General features: G+C 41.3%; 1 protein-coding gene across 1 annotated transcript in view; it reads left to right on the forward strand.

The window, feature by feature from the left end:
- LOC106570306 (retinoic acid receptor beta) overlaps positions 1-17,443 on the forward strand; it is a 283,051-nt gene that overhangs the window by 73,246 nt on the left and 192,362 nt on the right. The gene's annotated exons all lie outside the window — the stretch shown is intronic.

The following is a 17,443-nucleotide window of genomic DNA, read 5'->3' on the forward strand; positions in this document are numbered from 1 at the left end:
TTCCTGACAGGCCGCCCAACGGTGGTAAGGGTAGGTAACAACACATCAGCCACACTGATCCTCAACACAGGGGCCCCTCAGAGGTGCGTGCTCAGTCCCCTCCTGTATTCCCTGTTCACTCATGACTGCACGGCCAGGCACGACTCCAACACCATCATTAGGTTTGCCGATGACACAACAGTGGTAGGTCTGATCACTGACAACGACGAGATAGCCTATAGGGAGGAGGTTAGAGACCTGGCCATGTGGTGCCAGGACAACAACTTCTCCTTCAATGTGATCAAGACAAAGGAGATGATTGTGGACTACAGGAAAAGGAGGAAAGATAATGCCCCCATTCTCATTGACGGGGCTGTAGTGGAGCAGGTTGAGAGGTTCCTTGGCATCCACATCACCAACAAACTATCATGGTCCAAACACACCAAGACAGTCGTGAAGAGGGCACAACAAAACCTATTCCCCCTCAGGAGACTGAAAAGATTTGTCATGGGTCCTCAGATCCTCAAAAGGTTCTACAGCTGCACCATCGAGATTATCCTGACTGGTTGCATCACCTCCTGGTATGGCAACTGCTCGGCCTCCGACCGCAAGGCACTACAGAGGGTAGTGCGTAGGGCCCAGTACATCACTGAGGCCAAGCTTCCTGCCATCCAGGACCTCTGTACCAGGCGGTGTCAGAGGAAGGCCCTAAAAATTGTCAGACTCCAGCCCGCCTAGTCATAGACTATTCTCTCTGCTACCGCACGGCAAGCGGTACCGGAGAGCCAAGTCTAGGTCCAAGAGGCTTCTAAACAGCTTCTACCACCAAGCCATAAGACTCCTGAACATCTAATCAAATGGCTACCCAGACGATTTGCATTGCCCACCCCCTAACCCCCACCCGTCTTTTATGCCGCTGCTGCTCTCTATTATTATCTATGCATAGTCACTTTAATAACTCTACCTACATGTACATATTACCTCGACTAACCGGTACCCCATGTATATAGTCTCGTTATTGTTATTTTACTGTTGCTCTTTAATTACTTTTTCTTTCTTTTTTGTATTTTTTAAACTGCATTGTTGGTTAGGGGCTTGTAAGTAAGCATTTCACTAAGGTCTACACCTGTTGTATTCGGCGCAAGTGATTAATGCAATTGGATTTGATTGAAGTTGATTAGGGGCTTTGGTGGAAAGGGGCAAGTGCGTTGAGCCATGGGACAAATTTTGTGCAGGCGTGGCTGTCCTTTTTGTACAGGGTCTGCCTGTAAAAATTTGCTCCTCAAAGGAGATGTTTAGGGGTAGGCTTCTTGTAATAAAAGCAGAAATTATCAACATGGGTTTTGTCTTTATATGTGTATGCGTCTAACACAGGGAGAGAGAGGAGGGTTCTATTTGGATGTCTTAGACAGGAACTCTTACAGGTAGCGCCTGAAGAGACGCTGGTGGTCGGTGGGGACTGGAATAGAGGTTGACCGATTAATCGGAATGGCCCGATTTAATTAGGGCCGATTTCAAGTTTTCATAACAATCGGTATTTTTTTTAAATTTATTTTATTTATGTATTTTTTTATTTTTATTATTATTATTATTTTTTACACCTTTATTTAACTAGGCAAGTCAGATTAAGAACACATTCTTATTTACAATGACGGCCTAGAAACGGGGGTTAACTGCCTTGTTCAGGGGGGATTCGTTTTTGCAACCTTCGGTTACCAGTCCAATGCTCTAACCACCTGCCTTACATTGCACTCCACAAGGATTAACAGGCTGACTACCTGTAACGCGAGGGCAGCAAGAAGCAAAAGTAAGTTGCTAGCTAGCATTAGACTTATAAAAAACTATCAATCTTAACATAATCACTAGTTAACTACACATGGTTGATGATATTACTAGTTTATCTAACGTGTCCTGCATTGCATATGATCGATGCGGTGCCTGTTCATTTTCATTGAATCACAGCCTACTTCGACAAACGGGTGTTGATTTAACAAGCTCATTTGCGAAAAAAGTACTGTCGTTGCACCAATGTACCTAACCATAAACATCAATGCCTAACAGGAATATTTAGACTTAGTCACCCGTTAGATAAAATACGGAACGGTTCCGTATGTCACTGAAAGAAAAAAACTTTTGTTTTCGAGATGATAGTTTCCAGATTCTACCATATTAATGACCCAAGGCTCGTATTTCTGTGTTTATTATATTATAATTAAGTCTATGATTTGATAGAGCAGTCTGACTGAGCGGTGGTAGGCAGCAGCATGCTCGTAAGCATTCATTCAAACAGCCCTTCGCTGTGCTTCAAGCATTGCGCTGTTTATGACTTCAACCTGGGTGGGTATAATTTGTGGAACGTTCCAACAGGAATCTATTCCAAAAACTTCGTAAATAAAAAAGTTTCCAAAAAACAACGCATACAAAGTTGTATAGCGGCAGAATAAGATACCGGGTAGGGAGTGGTCTATTTCATTGCGTTTTTCACTCATCACGTTTATTCTGAAAAATGTCTGTCCTCACATGTCTGTTTGCCTATGGACAAACATTAAGAATAAGCTACGTGGTGAGTTGATGCCTATTCGGCAGCTAGTTAGCTAGGTTTGTATGCGTTGCTACTTTGTATGCGTTGTTGGTTGGCAACCTTTTACTTTACATTTTTTGGAACAGATTCCTGTTGGAACGTTCCACAAATTATACCCACCCCTTCAAGCCTATCAACTCCCAAGATTAGGCTGGTGTAACCGATGTGAAATGGCTAGCTAGTTAGCCGGGTGCACGCTAATAGGGTTTGAAAAGTCACTCGCTCTGAGACTTGGAGTAGTTTTTTCCCTTCCTCTGCATAGGTAACGCTGCTTCGAGGGTGGCTGTTTTCGATGTGTTCCTGGTTTGAGCCCAGGTAGGAGCGAGGAGAGGGACGGAAGCTATACTGTTACACTGGCAATACTCAAGTGCCTATAAGAACATCCAGTAGTCAAAGGTATATGAAATACAAATCGTATAGAGAGAAATAGTCCTATAATTCCTATAATAATATAATAACTACAACCTAAAACTTCTTACCTGGGAATATTGAAGACTCATGTTAAAAGGAACCACTAGCTTTCATATGTTCCCATGTTCTGAGCAAGGCACTTAAACATTAGCTTTCTTACATGGCACATATTGCACTTTTACTTTCTTCTCCAACATTTTGTTTTGCATTATTTAAACCAAATTAAACATGTTTCATTATTTATTTGAGGCTAAATAGATTTTATTGATGTATTATATTAAGTTAAAATAAGTGTTCATTCAGTATTGTTGTAATTGTCATTATAATTTAAAAAATAATAATAATCGGCCGATTAATCGGCATCAGCCTTTTGGGCCTCCAATAATCGGTATCGGTATCGGCGTCGAAAAATCATAATCGGTCGACCTCTAGACTGGAACTGTACAATGAATTTTACGAAAGACAGAAATGGGGAGGAGCCTCATTCAGGGTCAGTGGGAGTGTTAAGGGACATCATTAATCAGTTTGACCTAGTGTATGTTTGGAGAACTAGACATCCTGACACAAGACCGTATACATGGGTGAAGGTCTTTGGGGCTAGGGTGAGTGCAGCCCGACTTGATCGTTTTTACATGTCCAGGAATCGGAGCAATAGGCTGTTGGGCGCTACCATTCTCCTGGTGGGTTTTTCAGATCACCACATAACCATTGCTCAGCCGTCTATTTCACCAGGGCCTCGAGATGCATCCTATTGGAAGTTTAATGTAAAGATGCCACTTTTTGCTCAGGTTTCCAGTTTTTTGGGGAGAGGTTGGGGCAGCAAAGAGAGGAGTATGAGTCTCTGAGTCAATGGTGGAATGTGGGGAAAGTCCAAATTCGGATTTTCTGTTAACAGTATACAGTTCTCTCACCATCAGAGGCTAGGAGAGTATTGGGGGAACTCGGGCGTAGTATTAGTGAGATGGAGGTAGAGATGGTGGGCCAAGGCTAATGTAGACCTTCAGGTTAATTTAACTGAATTACCTAGGGACCTTGGCAGTTTTTGCTAGGTTAAATCAAAGGGAGCACATGTAAGAGCTAGGTTCTCCATGCTCAAGGAGATGGATGCTCCCAGCTCCTCCTTCTTTGGTTTGGAAAGACAGAGCGGTGAAGCCAAAGGTATGCATTGTCTACAGCTATCTGATGGGAGGGTGACCTCTGTGGTGGGGGAGATGCGGACTGTGGAGTTTTATACGGAGTTGTATAGGGCAGAACTTTGATCTTATGTGTGCTCAGGTTTTGTTTGCAGAACTCTCTAAGCTCTCTCTAGCACAGAGGGATGAAATGGACATTCCTCTGTTGTCCCATGTATTGGCAGAGGCCGTAACCCAGATGTTCGATGGACTCCCAGTGGTGTTTTATAAAAATTCTGGGGAATAATTGGACTGGACTTCTTTTGCGTGTTGCGTGAATACGTTGGGGTAGGAGAATTGCTGATGAGCTGCTGTCGGGCGGCTCTGACTCTCCTGCTCAAAAAAGGGGACTTGTGTGAACTTAAGAAATGGAGGCCTGTGGCATTGCTCTGTGCGGACTACAAGATATTTGCCAAGGTCCTCTCTAACAGACTGAAGTCCCATCTGGACTCTATAGTACACGGGACGCTCAATCACAGACTTGTTCTTAAATCAGGGACATGTTGGACTTTTCGAGAGGTTCTAATGTTAACTTTGGTCTGGTCTCTCTAGATCAAGAGAAGGCTTTTGATAGAGTGGACCATGAGTATCTGTTTAATGTGATGTTTGGGGAAAGTTTTTTTGGCCTGTGTGAGGATGTTATATGCTGGAGCATCGTGTATGGTCAAGGTGGGAGGAGGGCTCAGTAGGTCAGTCTGGGTAAGACAGGGCATTAGACAAGGATGCCCTCTATCGGGGCAGTTATATACACTAGCCATTGAGCCTTTTTTGGGAGACTGCAGGGAAGGAGACTGCAGGGAGTGTGCTGGACAGTTATGGGTGTGTTGACAGGCATGGCAGTGTCGGCGTATGCTGATGACGTTTCTGTGATGGGCAGGATATGCAGGCACTAGAGAATAGTCTGAAGGTGTATGAGGGAGCTTCGTCAGCTAAGGTGAACTGGGGCAAGAACAAAGCTCTGTTATGTGGGGCATGGAGAGATAAGCCCCCCCCCCCTGCTTCCAGGGGGTTGGCAGTGGGGTTGTGAAGGGCTTAACATTTTGGGGGTATACCTGGGCTCAGAGAGGTGGGCCAGGAAGAACTGGGATTGGCGGTCACAGGCAGTGGTGTCAAGACTGACCAGGTGGAGGTGCTTCCTGTCTGAAGTGTCATATATAGAGGGAGGGTGCTGATAATCAACAACTTGGTGGCATCTTCCCTGTAGCATAAACTGTCTGTCCTCTTCCCTGTAGCGTGAACTGGCTGTCCTCAACCCCCACCGGCGGCGGAGAGACTGCTGTACAATACTGATGTCGGCTGGAGGGAACCAGCATGTGCGCTGCTGAGGAGAGCTGGTGGATTAGGGTTGGACCGGCAGCTGTTCCTCATCAAGCTGGAGAGGCTGAGTACAGCAGGTCTCTCAGACTTTTACTCTGCGGTGCTGAGGGCGTGGCAGCTATTAACTTCCCTGGGCCACCCTAGTCAACATCCAGTGGAATACAAATACCTCAAAAATGCTATAACTTCAATTTCTCAAACATATGACTATTTTACACCATTTTAAAGACAAGACTCTCGTTAATCTAACCACGTTGTCCGATTTCAAAAAGGCTTTACAGCGAAAGCAAAACATTAAATTATGTCAGGAGAGTACCCTGCCAAAAATAATACACAGCCATTTTCAAAGCAAGCATATATGTCACAAAAACCAAAACCACAGCTAAATGCAGCTCTAACCTTTGATGATCTTCATCAGATGACACTCCTAGGACATTATGTTCTACAATACATGCCTGTTTTGTTCAATCAAGTTCATATTTATATCAAAAACCAGCTTTTTACATTAGCATGTGATGTTCAGAACTAGCATACCCCATACCCAAACTTCCGGTGAATTTACTAAATTACTCATGATAAACGTTCACAAAATACATAAGAATTATTTTAAGAATTATAGATACAGAACTCCTTTATGCAATCGCGGTGTCAGATTTTAAAATAGCTTTTCGGCGAAAGCACATTTTGCAATATTCTGAGTACATAGCCCGGCCATCACGGCTAGCTATTTTGACACCCACCAAGATTGGGACAACCTAAACTCAGAATTACTATTAGAAAAATTGGATTACCTTTGCTGTTCTTCGTCAGAATGCACTCCCAGGACTTCTACTTCAACAACAAATGCTGTTTTGGTTCCAAATATTCCATAGTTATATTCAAATAGCTCCGTTTTGTTCGTTCGTTCAGGTCACTATCCGAAGGGTGACGCGCGAGCGCATTTCGTGACAAAAAAATTCAAAATATTCCATTACCGTACTTCGAAGCATGTCAAACGCTGTTTAAAATCAATTTTTATGCTATTTTTCTCGTAAAATAGCGATAATATTCCAACTGGGCAACGTTGTATTCATTCAAAGGCTGAAAGAAAAAAATGGAGAATTCTCATGAAGGCGCATCTCAGTGTCACTGTCCCCAGGCTGACCACTAACAAACAGAGCTGTTGTACTTTGCCCAGAGACAGCAGACACCCCATTCCACTTTCTGGCGGCTTTAGAGAGCCAATGGGAGCCTTATAAAGTGTCACGTTACAGCACAGATGCTGTATTTTTGATAGAGATGCAACAGAAGGACAACAAATTGTCAGACAGGGCACTTCCTGTATGGAATCTTCTCAGGTTTTGGCCTGCCATATGAGTTCTGTTATACTCACAGACACCATTCAAACAGTTTTAGAAACTTTAGAGTGTTTTCTTTCCAAATCTACTACTTATATGCATATATGCATAAGTCGGAAGTTTACATACACCTTAGCCAAATACATTTAAACTCAGTTTTTCACAATTCCTGACATTTAATCCTAGTAACAATGCCTTGTCTTAGGTCAGTTAGGATCACCACATTATTTTAAGAATGTGAATTGTCAGAATAATAGTAGAGTGATTTATTTAAGCTTTTATTTCTTTCATCATATTCCCAGTGGGTCAGAAGTTTACATACACTCAATTAGTATTTGGTAGTGAATTGTCAGAATAATAGTAGAGTGATTTATTTAAGCTTTTATTTCTTTCATCATATTCCCAGTGGGTCAGAAGTTTACATACACTCAATTAGTATTTGGTAGCATTGCCTTTAAAATGTTTAACCTCTCTGGGCTAGGCGGGACGAATTCGTCCCACCTACGTAACAGCCAGTTGAATCCTGTGGCGCGATTTTCAAAACCTTTGAAATGCTATTACTTCAATTTCTCAAACATATGACTATTTTACAGCTATTTAAAGACAAGACTCTCGTTAATCTAACCACACTGTCTGATTTCAAAAAGGCTTTACAACGAAAGCAAAACATTAGATTATGTCAGCAGAGTACCCAGCCAGAAATAATCAGACACCCATTTTTCAAGCTAGCATATAATGTCACAAAAACCCAGAAGACAGCTAAATGCAGCACTAACCTTTGATGATCTTCATCAGATGACACACCTAGGACATTATGTTATACAATACATGCATGTTTTGTTCAATCAAGTTCATATTTATATCAAAAAACAGCTTTTTACATTAGCATGTGACGTTCACAACTAGCATACCCCCCGCAAACTTCCGGCGAATTTACTAACAATTTACTAAATTACTCATGATAAACGTTCACAAAAAGCATAACAATTATTTTAAGAATTATAGATACATTACTCCTCTATGCACTCGATATGTCCGATTTTAAAATAGCTTTTCGGTGAAAGCACATTTTGCAATATTCTAAGTACATAGCCCAGCCATCACGGGCTAGCTATTTAGACACCCGGCAAGTTTTGCCTTCACCAAAATCAGATTTACTATAAGAAAAATGGTCTTACCTTTCCTGTTCTTCGTCAGAATGCACTCCCAGGACTTCTACTTCAATAACAAATGTAGGTTTGGTCCAAAATAATCCATAGTTATGTTCCAACAGCGACGTTTTGTTCGTGCGTTCTAGACACTATCCCAATGGTAAATAACGGTCGCACGCACGGCGCATTTCGTGACAAAATATTTCTAAATATTTCATTACCGTACTTCGAAGCATGTCAACCGCTGTTTAAAATCAATTTTTATGCCATTTTTCTCGTAAAAAAGCGATAATATTCCGACCGGGAATCTGCAATTAGGTAAACAGCCGAAGGAAAATATATCACTGGGTCGAATCGGGCACGCGCCTAATTCCATTGTACTCTGATGGGCCACTTGGCAAAGGCGATTATGTGTTTCAGCCTGAGGCCGCCTCGTCATCGTTCAGGTTTTTCCCGGGCTCTGAGAGCCTATTGGAGCCGTAGGAAATGTCACGTTACAGCTAAGATCCTGACTCTTCAATAAACAGAAGCAAGAACAACAACACCTTGTCAGACAGGCCACTTCCTGCATGAAACCTCAGGTTTTTGCCTGCCAAATGAGTTCTGTTATACTCACAGACACCATTCAAACAGTTTTAGAAACTTTAGGGTGTTTTCTATCCAAAGCCAATAATTATATGCATATTCTAGTTACTGGGCAGGAGTAGTAACCAGATTAAATCGGGTACGTTTTTTATCCGGATGTGAAAATACTGCCCCCTAGCCCAAAGAAGTTAACTTGGGTAAAACGTTTCAGGTAGCCTTCCACAAGCTTCCCACAACAAGTTGGGTGAATGTTGGCCCATTCCTTCTGACAGACTGGTGTAACTGAGTCAGGTTTGTAGGCCTCCTTGCTCGCACACGCTTTTTTAGTTCTGCCCATAAATGTTCTATAGGATTGAGGTCAGGGCTTTGTGATGGCCACTCCAATACCTTGACTTTGTTGTCCTTAAGCCATTTTGCCACAACTTTGTAAGTATGCTTGGGGTCCATTTGGAAGACCCATTTGTGACCAAGTTTTAACTTCTATGGGCTAGGTGGGACGCTAGCGTCTCACCTGCGGGACACAGCCAGTGAAATATCAGGGTGGCAAATTCAAAAAACAACAAAATGTCATAATTCAACTTTCTCAAACATACAACTATTTTACACCAAACCTCTTACCGCTCCGATCCCGTTAGCGGGATCAACAGCCAGTGAAAAATCAGAGCGCCATATTCAAAACCAAATCTAATAATTTCTATTTCTCAAACATAGGACTATTTTACACCATTTTATAGATACACTTCTCCTGAATCGAATCACGTTGTCCGATTTCAAAAAGGCTTTACAGCGAAAGCAAAACAGTAGATTATGTTAGGAGAGTACATCGACAAAAATAACCACACAGCCAATTTCCAAGCAACTAGCATGCATCACAAATACCCAAAACACAGCTAAATGCAGCACTTACCTTTGACGATCTTCATCAGATGACACTCCTAGGACATCATGTTACACAATACATGCATTTTTTGTTCGATAAAGTTCATATTTATATATAAAAACAGCATTTTACATGATTTACAAGATTTCCAAAAAGCTTCACGAGGAAAGCACTCTTTGCAATAATCTGAGTACTGAGCTCAGAAAAATACACTAGGCTATACAGATAGCCGCCATCTTGGAGTCATCTAAAATCATAAATTGCATTAGAAATATTCCCTTACCTTTGATGATCTTCATCAGAAGGCACTTCCAGGAATCCCAGGTCCACAACAAATGTTGTTTTGTTCAATAAAGTCCATAATTTATGTCCAAATAACTCCTTGTTGTTCGTGCGTTCAGTAAGCTACTCCAAATGTAGGAAGCGCACGGACAATGTCACGACGAAAAGTAAAGTTGTAGTTACGTTCGTTCAAACATGTCAAAAGTTGTAAAACATCAATCTTTAGGGCCTTTAGAACATGAAGATTCAGTAATATTTCAACCGGACGGTTCCTGTGTCTTGAAAAACGTTTTGGAATGGAGGATCCACCCTCATGAACGCGCGCCAAGAAGTGATGTCATTCCCTGCCTCACCAACTTCCCCACCTTCTCATTCGGTCTCTGTTCATCGTAGTCGACTCAAACAACTTTGTAAAGACTGTTGACATCTAGTGGAAGCCGTAGGAAGTGCACAATTATTACTACGTCACTGTGTATTCAATAGGAAACGACTTGAAGAGAGCCCATGCATCCTTCCACTTCCGGGTAGGATTTCTCTCAGGTTTTTGCTTGCCATATGAGTTCTGTTATACTCACAGACACCATTCAAACGGTTTTAGAAACTTCAGAGTGTTTTCTATCCAAATCTACTAATAATATGCATATCCTAGCTTCTGAGTTTGAGTAGGAGGCAGTTTAATATGGGCACATATTTTTTCCGAAATTGTCAATACTGCCTCCTATCCTTAAGTAGCTGTAAGAGGTCAAAGATACACTTCTCCTTGATGTAACCACATTGTCCGATTTCAAAAAGGCTTTACAGCGAAAGCAAAACATTAGATTATGTTAGGAGAGTCCATAGACAAAGATAATCACACAGCCATTTTCCAAGCAAGGACATGGTTGACTTTTTCTCAGGTTTTTGACTGCCATATGAGTTCTGTTATACTCACAGACAGCATTCAAACCATTTTAGAAACTTCAGTGTTTTCTATCCAAATCTATTAATAATATTCTAGTTTCTGGGCCAGAGTAGTAACCTGTTTAAAATGGGTACATTTTTCATCCGGCTGTGAAAATACTGCCCCCTAGCCCAGACAGGTTAAAGTAATGATGGACTGTCGTTTCTCTTTTCTTGTTTGACCTCTTCTTGCCATAATGTGGACTTTGTCTTTTACCAAATAGGGTTATCTTGTGTATAACACCACTACCTTGTCACAACACAACTGATTGGCTCAAACGCATTAAGGAAAGAAATTCCACAATTTAACTTTTAACAAGGCACAACTGTTAATTGAAATGCATTCCAGGTACCTCATGAAGCTGATTGAGAGAATGCCAAGAATGTGCAATGCTGTCATCAAGGTAAAGGGTGGCTGCTTTGAAGAATCTAAAATATATTTTGATTTGTTTAAAAAAACATTTGGTTGCTACATTCCATATGTGTTATTTCATATTTGTGATCTCTTCACTATTATTCTACAACGTAGAAAATATTAAAAACAAAGAAAAACCCTTGAATGAGTAGAGGTGTCCAAACTTTTGACTGGTACTATATATAAATCATTCTGTCTCTCTCTTGTTCTGTCTCACTTTGTTGCAGATTGTTTTTAGACAGTTCAGAGATTCTAAGTGTGGAGTTCTGAGAGTCTAAAAGAACAGAGGAAATGGAAAGAATGATAAGGAGTGCATCTCCTCGGCTACACAGAAAAATCTACTCAGTGGAGTTGTTTTGCTGTTACAATGGGTTCCACTTCGATCCCCTAGGAGTCATCTTTTCAGATAGGAGTTAAAAACTTTTTTCTTTCCAAGTAGCTTTCTTCCCCCCTCCATTCAGTTCTCAATTTCCAGTCTAGTATTGTATGAATTCTGTGAAAACATTTTAACCAGTATGTTTCTCCTACTACAGTGAAGTACGTTATCAGAGATAAGCTAGATGCATTAGCACAAGTTTGTTAAGACTAATGGCTCCATGTATGACTGGTACTGTGTGTGTTCGTGCATGTGTTTGCGTGTGTGTGTAACATTAAATTACATTTCTGTACATCTGTGAAACTAAATCTCAGGGACTGTAAAAGCATATCACTAAGTCCTTTTCTCTCTGGCCCCCATTGATGTCTGTACCGTTGTGTACAAACATGTGCCAGTAGAGTTAACTGCCAAAGTAATGTAAACACTTTAGTAAATGAGGGATACTAAGTATATCCAACATAACAAGATCCCCTTATTGTATGGGACACTTTTAAATGTACCTTTAGAGGCCATGCAATTAAATTCTCATCTTTAAAACAAAAGCAATTTAGGTCAAAGAGTTATATTTACAAAGGAAATAGAGGGACTAACAGTACAGATAACAAACAAAAAAACTACCAGAGAGGCACAGAATAAGTTAGTGGAAAAACAAAAATAACTGGAGGAACTTATTCAAGAAAGATCAAGTGTAATATATTATAGAAATAAAGTCAACTGGATGGAATATGGGAAAAAATTCAACAATATTTATTTTTTCAACATAAATACTGGCAAAAATAATTTACTGAAACAAACAATATTTTGAAAGAGGAAGCAAAGTACTTTAAGCTTATGTTTTGACTGTCTACTCCATCTCCACTAACCGAAGGTAATTGCAATGCTTTTTTTCTATGAATAATGTAAAATTAACAGCTGTACAGAAAGACTCTTAAGAAGGCCAAGTTACAGAGGAGGAATTTCTTGATGCAAATAAAGTCAGGAAAAACTCCAGGGCTTTATGGCATACCAGTTAAGGTTAAACAAACTTTTTTTGATGTAGTCAGAGGACCGTTACTAGCATATTTTAACCACTCCTATACAAATGGTAGACAATTAGATACTCAAAAAGGTCTGATTTCACTATTACTGAAACAGGACCCAGGTGGTAAATATAAAGATCCAGCCCATTTGAAAAATTGGAGGCCCCTTACACTTCAATGTTGTGATGCAAAAATCCGAGCAAAATGCCGCATAGAATTAAAAAGGTATTGTCGGATATTATTCATCCTAATCAGACAGGTTATTTACATGGACGATACAGTGGAGATCATATAAGACAGGCAATGGAAATAGTAGAACACTTTGAAAAATCTGAGAAACCAGGCCTGGTATTCATAGCTGACTTTGAAAAGGCTTTTGAGAAAGTACGACTGGAATTTATATATTAATGCCTGGAATATTTATATTTGAGTATCTTATTCCACGGGTTAAAGTTTTATATATATATAGTAACCCTATGTTTAAAATAGTAAATAATGTGTCATGATCGTCAAAAGGAGTAGACCAAGATGCAGCGTGGTAAGTGTTCATCCTTGTATTTATTTTAAATCAGAACACTAAACACAAAATAAGAAACAATGATAACGACCGTCACGTCTTGCAGGCTTAACAAGCAGTACAAAAATAAGAGCCCACAACTACAGGTGGGGAAAGGCTGCCTAACTATGATTCCTAATCAGAGACAACGATAGACAGCTGCCTCTGATTAGGAACCATACTCGGCTCAACACAAAGAAATAGACACCATAGAATGCCCACCCCACACCCTGACCTAACCACATAGAGAAACAAACCGTCTCTCTCAGGTCAGGGCGTGACATAATGGATACTTCTCAGAAGTATTAAACTGTCAAGTGGAGTTAAACAAGGTTGTCCACTATTGGCATATCATTTATTATGGCCATCGAAATGTTAGCTATTAAAATCAGGTCCAACAATAATATCAAGGGGCTAGAAATCCAGGGCTTAAAAACAAAGGTGTCTTTGTATGTTGATGATTCATGTTTCCTTTTCAATCCTCCATTTGGATCCCTCCACAGCCTCATACTGTCACGTCCTGACCATAGAAAGATGTTATTTTCTATGGTAGAGTAGGTCAGGGCGTGACAAGGTTTTTTCCCCTTTGTTTTCTATTTCTATGTTTAGGTTCTAGTTTTGTATTTCTATGTTGGGGTTTTGTTTGGGATGATCTCCAATTAGAGGCAGTTGGTCCTCATTGTCTCTAATTGGAGATCATACTTAAGTAGGGTTTTTTTCACCTGGGTTTGTGGGAGATTGTCTTTGAGTTAGTGTTTGTTTCACCTCTGCGTCACAGTTTGTTGTTTTGTTATTCAGTTTATTTATATGTATTGCATAGTTTCACAGTATAAATAAAATGTGGAACGACACACGCTGCACTTTGGTCCTCTCATTCCTACGACAACCATGACACATACAGGATCTAGATAATTTTTCGAACCTCTCTGGATTGCAATCAAATGATGATAAGTGTACTATATTACATATTGTATCAGTAAAAAATACAACTTTTACATTACCGTGTAGTTTACCAATAAGTACTAGGTTATCAAGGCACAAGGCGAGACCCAGATGCAGACACAGGAGGCAGATGGAGTCTTACAATGTTTATTAATCCAAAAGGGGTAGGCAAGAGAATGGTCGTGTACAGGCAAAAGGTCATAACCAGTTCAGAGTCCGGCAGTGGTCAAACAGGGAAGAGAATAGAAAAGGGGATAGAAAAGCAGAAGAGAATAGAAAAGGAGCTTCTTACGGGGAAAAACATGCTGGTTGACCTGACTAAACATACAAGACGAACTGGCACAAAGAGACAGGAAGCACAGGGATAAATACACTGGGGAAAATAAGCGACACCTGGGGGGGGTGGAGACAATCACAGGGACAGGTGAAACAGATCAGGTCGTGACACTAGGTATTCATATCCTGAAGGAAAGAAATTATCTCACTACAATACATTTTAATAGAAAGTTAACAAAAATAGATAAGCTCTTGCTACCATGGAAAGGAAAATACCTGTCTATTTTTGGAAAAAATGACATTGATTAACTCTTTAGTCATATCCTAGTTTACCTATTTGCTTATGGCCCTGGTGTTTCCTCTGACACATTGGTGCGGCTGGCTTCCGGGTTAAGCGAGCAGTGTGTCAAGAAGCAGTGCTGCTTGGGAGGGTCGTGTTTCGGAGGATGCATGGCTCTTGACCTTCGCCTCTGTCACGCCCTGGCCATAGAGAGATTTTTGTTCTCTATTTTGGTTAGGCCAGGGTGTGACTAGGGTGGGCATTCTATGTTCCGTTTTCTATGTTTTGTGTATTTCTTTGTTTTGCCCAGGTATGGCTCTCAATCAGGGACAGCTGCCTATCGTTGTCTCTGATTGGGAGCCATACTTAGGTAGCCTTTTCCCACAGGGTTTTTGTGGGTAGTTGTTTTCTGTCTTGTGTTTTTCACCTGACAGAGCTGTGCATATTGTTCCACTTTGTTTTTGATTCAGTGTTCAGATAAAATAAATACCATCATGAACACGTACCACGCTGCACCTTGGTAGTTACAGTTGGTAGTTACAGCCTCTTCTGAGTCCGTAGGGGAGTTGCAGCGATGAGACAAGACTGTAACTACCAATTGGGGAGAAAAAGGGTAAAAGTTAAAAAGAAAACGTAAAAAAATTTAATGGAAGAGGCAAGTGGAAGGGGGAGTGGAAGTGAAAGGTAAGGAACTTGTCTGTCGGCCCTGAATTAAATACCTTTAAAATTGACAGCAGTGCCATACAGGTTACAAAATACTTGGTACATTACTAGAATGCTACATTACCATGGCAATGTGACAATGTTGTCTATTTACTACAAAAACACAGTGGTTGAGGAAAGAACAAACATCTCATTTAGGTCTATGAATGTTGAAATAAAACCTGTGTGTGTGTGTGCGTGCATGGGTGTGGGTCACTATGTATTCCTGGGTGAAGTGTGAGTGTGCGTGCATGTGTTCCGTGTGTGCTTTCCTACAAACATTTAAGAGGCTGTATCAGAGAGGCCTCCATGGGAGAGAGCAGTCTCGTAAACCAGACTGACTGATGAGCAGCTCAATGATTTGGAGCTGTCTTTTATCTTACCCCCCTCTCTTTTTCTCTTTCTTTCTACAGTATCTCTTCTCTCTATTGCGCTGTCTTCTCTCCTCTCTATTGCGCTCTTTTCTCTCCTCTCTTTCTCTTCTATCTCTCTCTGTATCTCTCTCCTCTTTCTGTCTCTGTCTCACTCTTTCGTCTCGCTCTCTCCTCTCTTTTCAACCTGTTGAGTGTCAACGTCCCCCCACCCCACCATTCCCTGAGGCCTAGAAGTAGTGGCAGCAGCATCAAACCTCTTAGGATTTTCTACATATTCTACATCCTCACCTCCAGCCTCGTAACTCTGCTCTCTCACATCTAATGGCGGCAGAGTAAAACGAATGTGACAAAATTTATGTTATTGCAACAAAGCTCATTGGAGTAGGATAGCAGGTCTCCTCTCCTCACAGCCACCTGCTTGCTCTTGCTCCCTCTCTCTCGCTATCTCTTTCTCTCTCGCTCAATGTATTTATCCCCTCTCTCTCACTCCCTTTCTCTCTCTCTCCATTGGGAGTTCTTGAGGTGAGGTTAAACATGCTGCAGTGCATCGATCGTTCATAGTAACATGTATTTTGTATGAGTTCTGACAATACTGCCGCTGTGTATTTGACCAAAAAATATGCCGGTAAAATACCTCAGCTGAAAGGAGCACGCTGGGTTCATCACATTACAGGCCTAACCCAATAACCTGTATGTGTGTGTCAAAATATATTAGCTGCAGGTACATTTTGACAGTCAGTGTCCTGGGATTGCGTTCCCCACCTTTGTGCCACTGTTTCCTAAACCTTCTCCTACACTCTGATTCCCTGAACCCCCAATCCTGCTCCAACATGAAACACAGCTGGAGTGTGTGTGTAACTATGTGTTTAACATCTTAACATCATGGAGAACGAGGTGTGTGACTTGTTTGTTGAAGAGGAAAAACATTAATCTAACATGAAAAGTGCCACAAGGGAACTGCTAGAATCACTCTCTCTACCTCCGTTTTCCATCCCTCTCTCTCTTTTTCTTTCTCCTCTCTCCCTCCCCCTCTCTCTCTGCCCATCCCCCCTCCTCTTTCTTTCTCCCTCTCTCTTTCCCTCTCTCCCTCTCTGACAGGGCAGGTCGGATAGTAAGACGACGGAGGGGACATTATCAGTCAGCCAGGTCGTTCATTATGACGTGTGGTTCCACACCACTTTAACAGCACCCTAACTGCAGATTAGTGTCTTATGACCTCCATTATCCTGCCGCAGTTTATAACTCTGTTAAATAGGATTTAGCACTAGGGTCTGATGGCTCCTCCACCTCCACCACACCTCCGCTCCTCCCCACTCGTTTCCTACAGTACTCCTCATCCGGAGGGAGACAGACTGGGGAGGAGGGAGACAGACTGGGGAGGAGGGAGACAGATTGGGGAGGAGGGAGACAGACTGGGGAGGAGGGAGACAGACTGGGGAGGAGGGAGAGCAGAGGAAAGGCAGCCAGCAGCCTGAGGACCAGGGCTTTGGGTTGGAAATCAGACCGATTTTAATGGGGTAAATCACTTTCTTTTTCTAACTTATTTTGATGTTTTTTCTTGTCCCTGATCTGTTAAAAAAATATATATATATATATATTTTAAAGATAAGATAATAATATATTTACTAACTGGTCAAAGCCCTGGTCAAAAAAATAAAGGGAACACTTAAACAACACAATGTAACTCCAAGTCAATCACACTTCTGTGAAATCAAACTGTCCACTTAGGAAGCAACACTGATTGACAATAAATGTCACATGCTGTTGTGCAAATGGAATAGACAACAGGTGGAAATTATAGGCAATTAGCAAGACACCCCCAATAAAGGAGTGGTTCTGCATGTGGGGACCACAGACCACTTCTCAGTT

Source organism: Salmo salar, chromosome ssa14, assembly GCF_905237065.1.
Source record: "Salmo salar chromosome ssa14, Ssal_v3.1, whole genome shotgun sequence".
In the NCBI taxonomy this organism is placed as follows: Eukaryota; Metazoa; Chordata; class Actinopteri; order Salmoniformes; family Salmonidae; genus Salmo; species Salmo salar.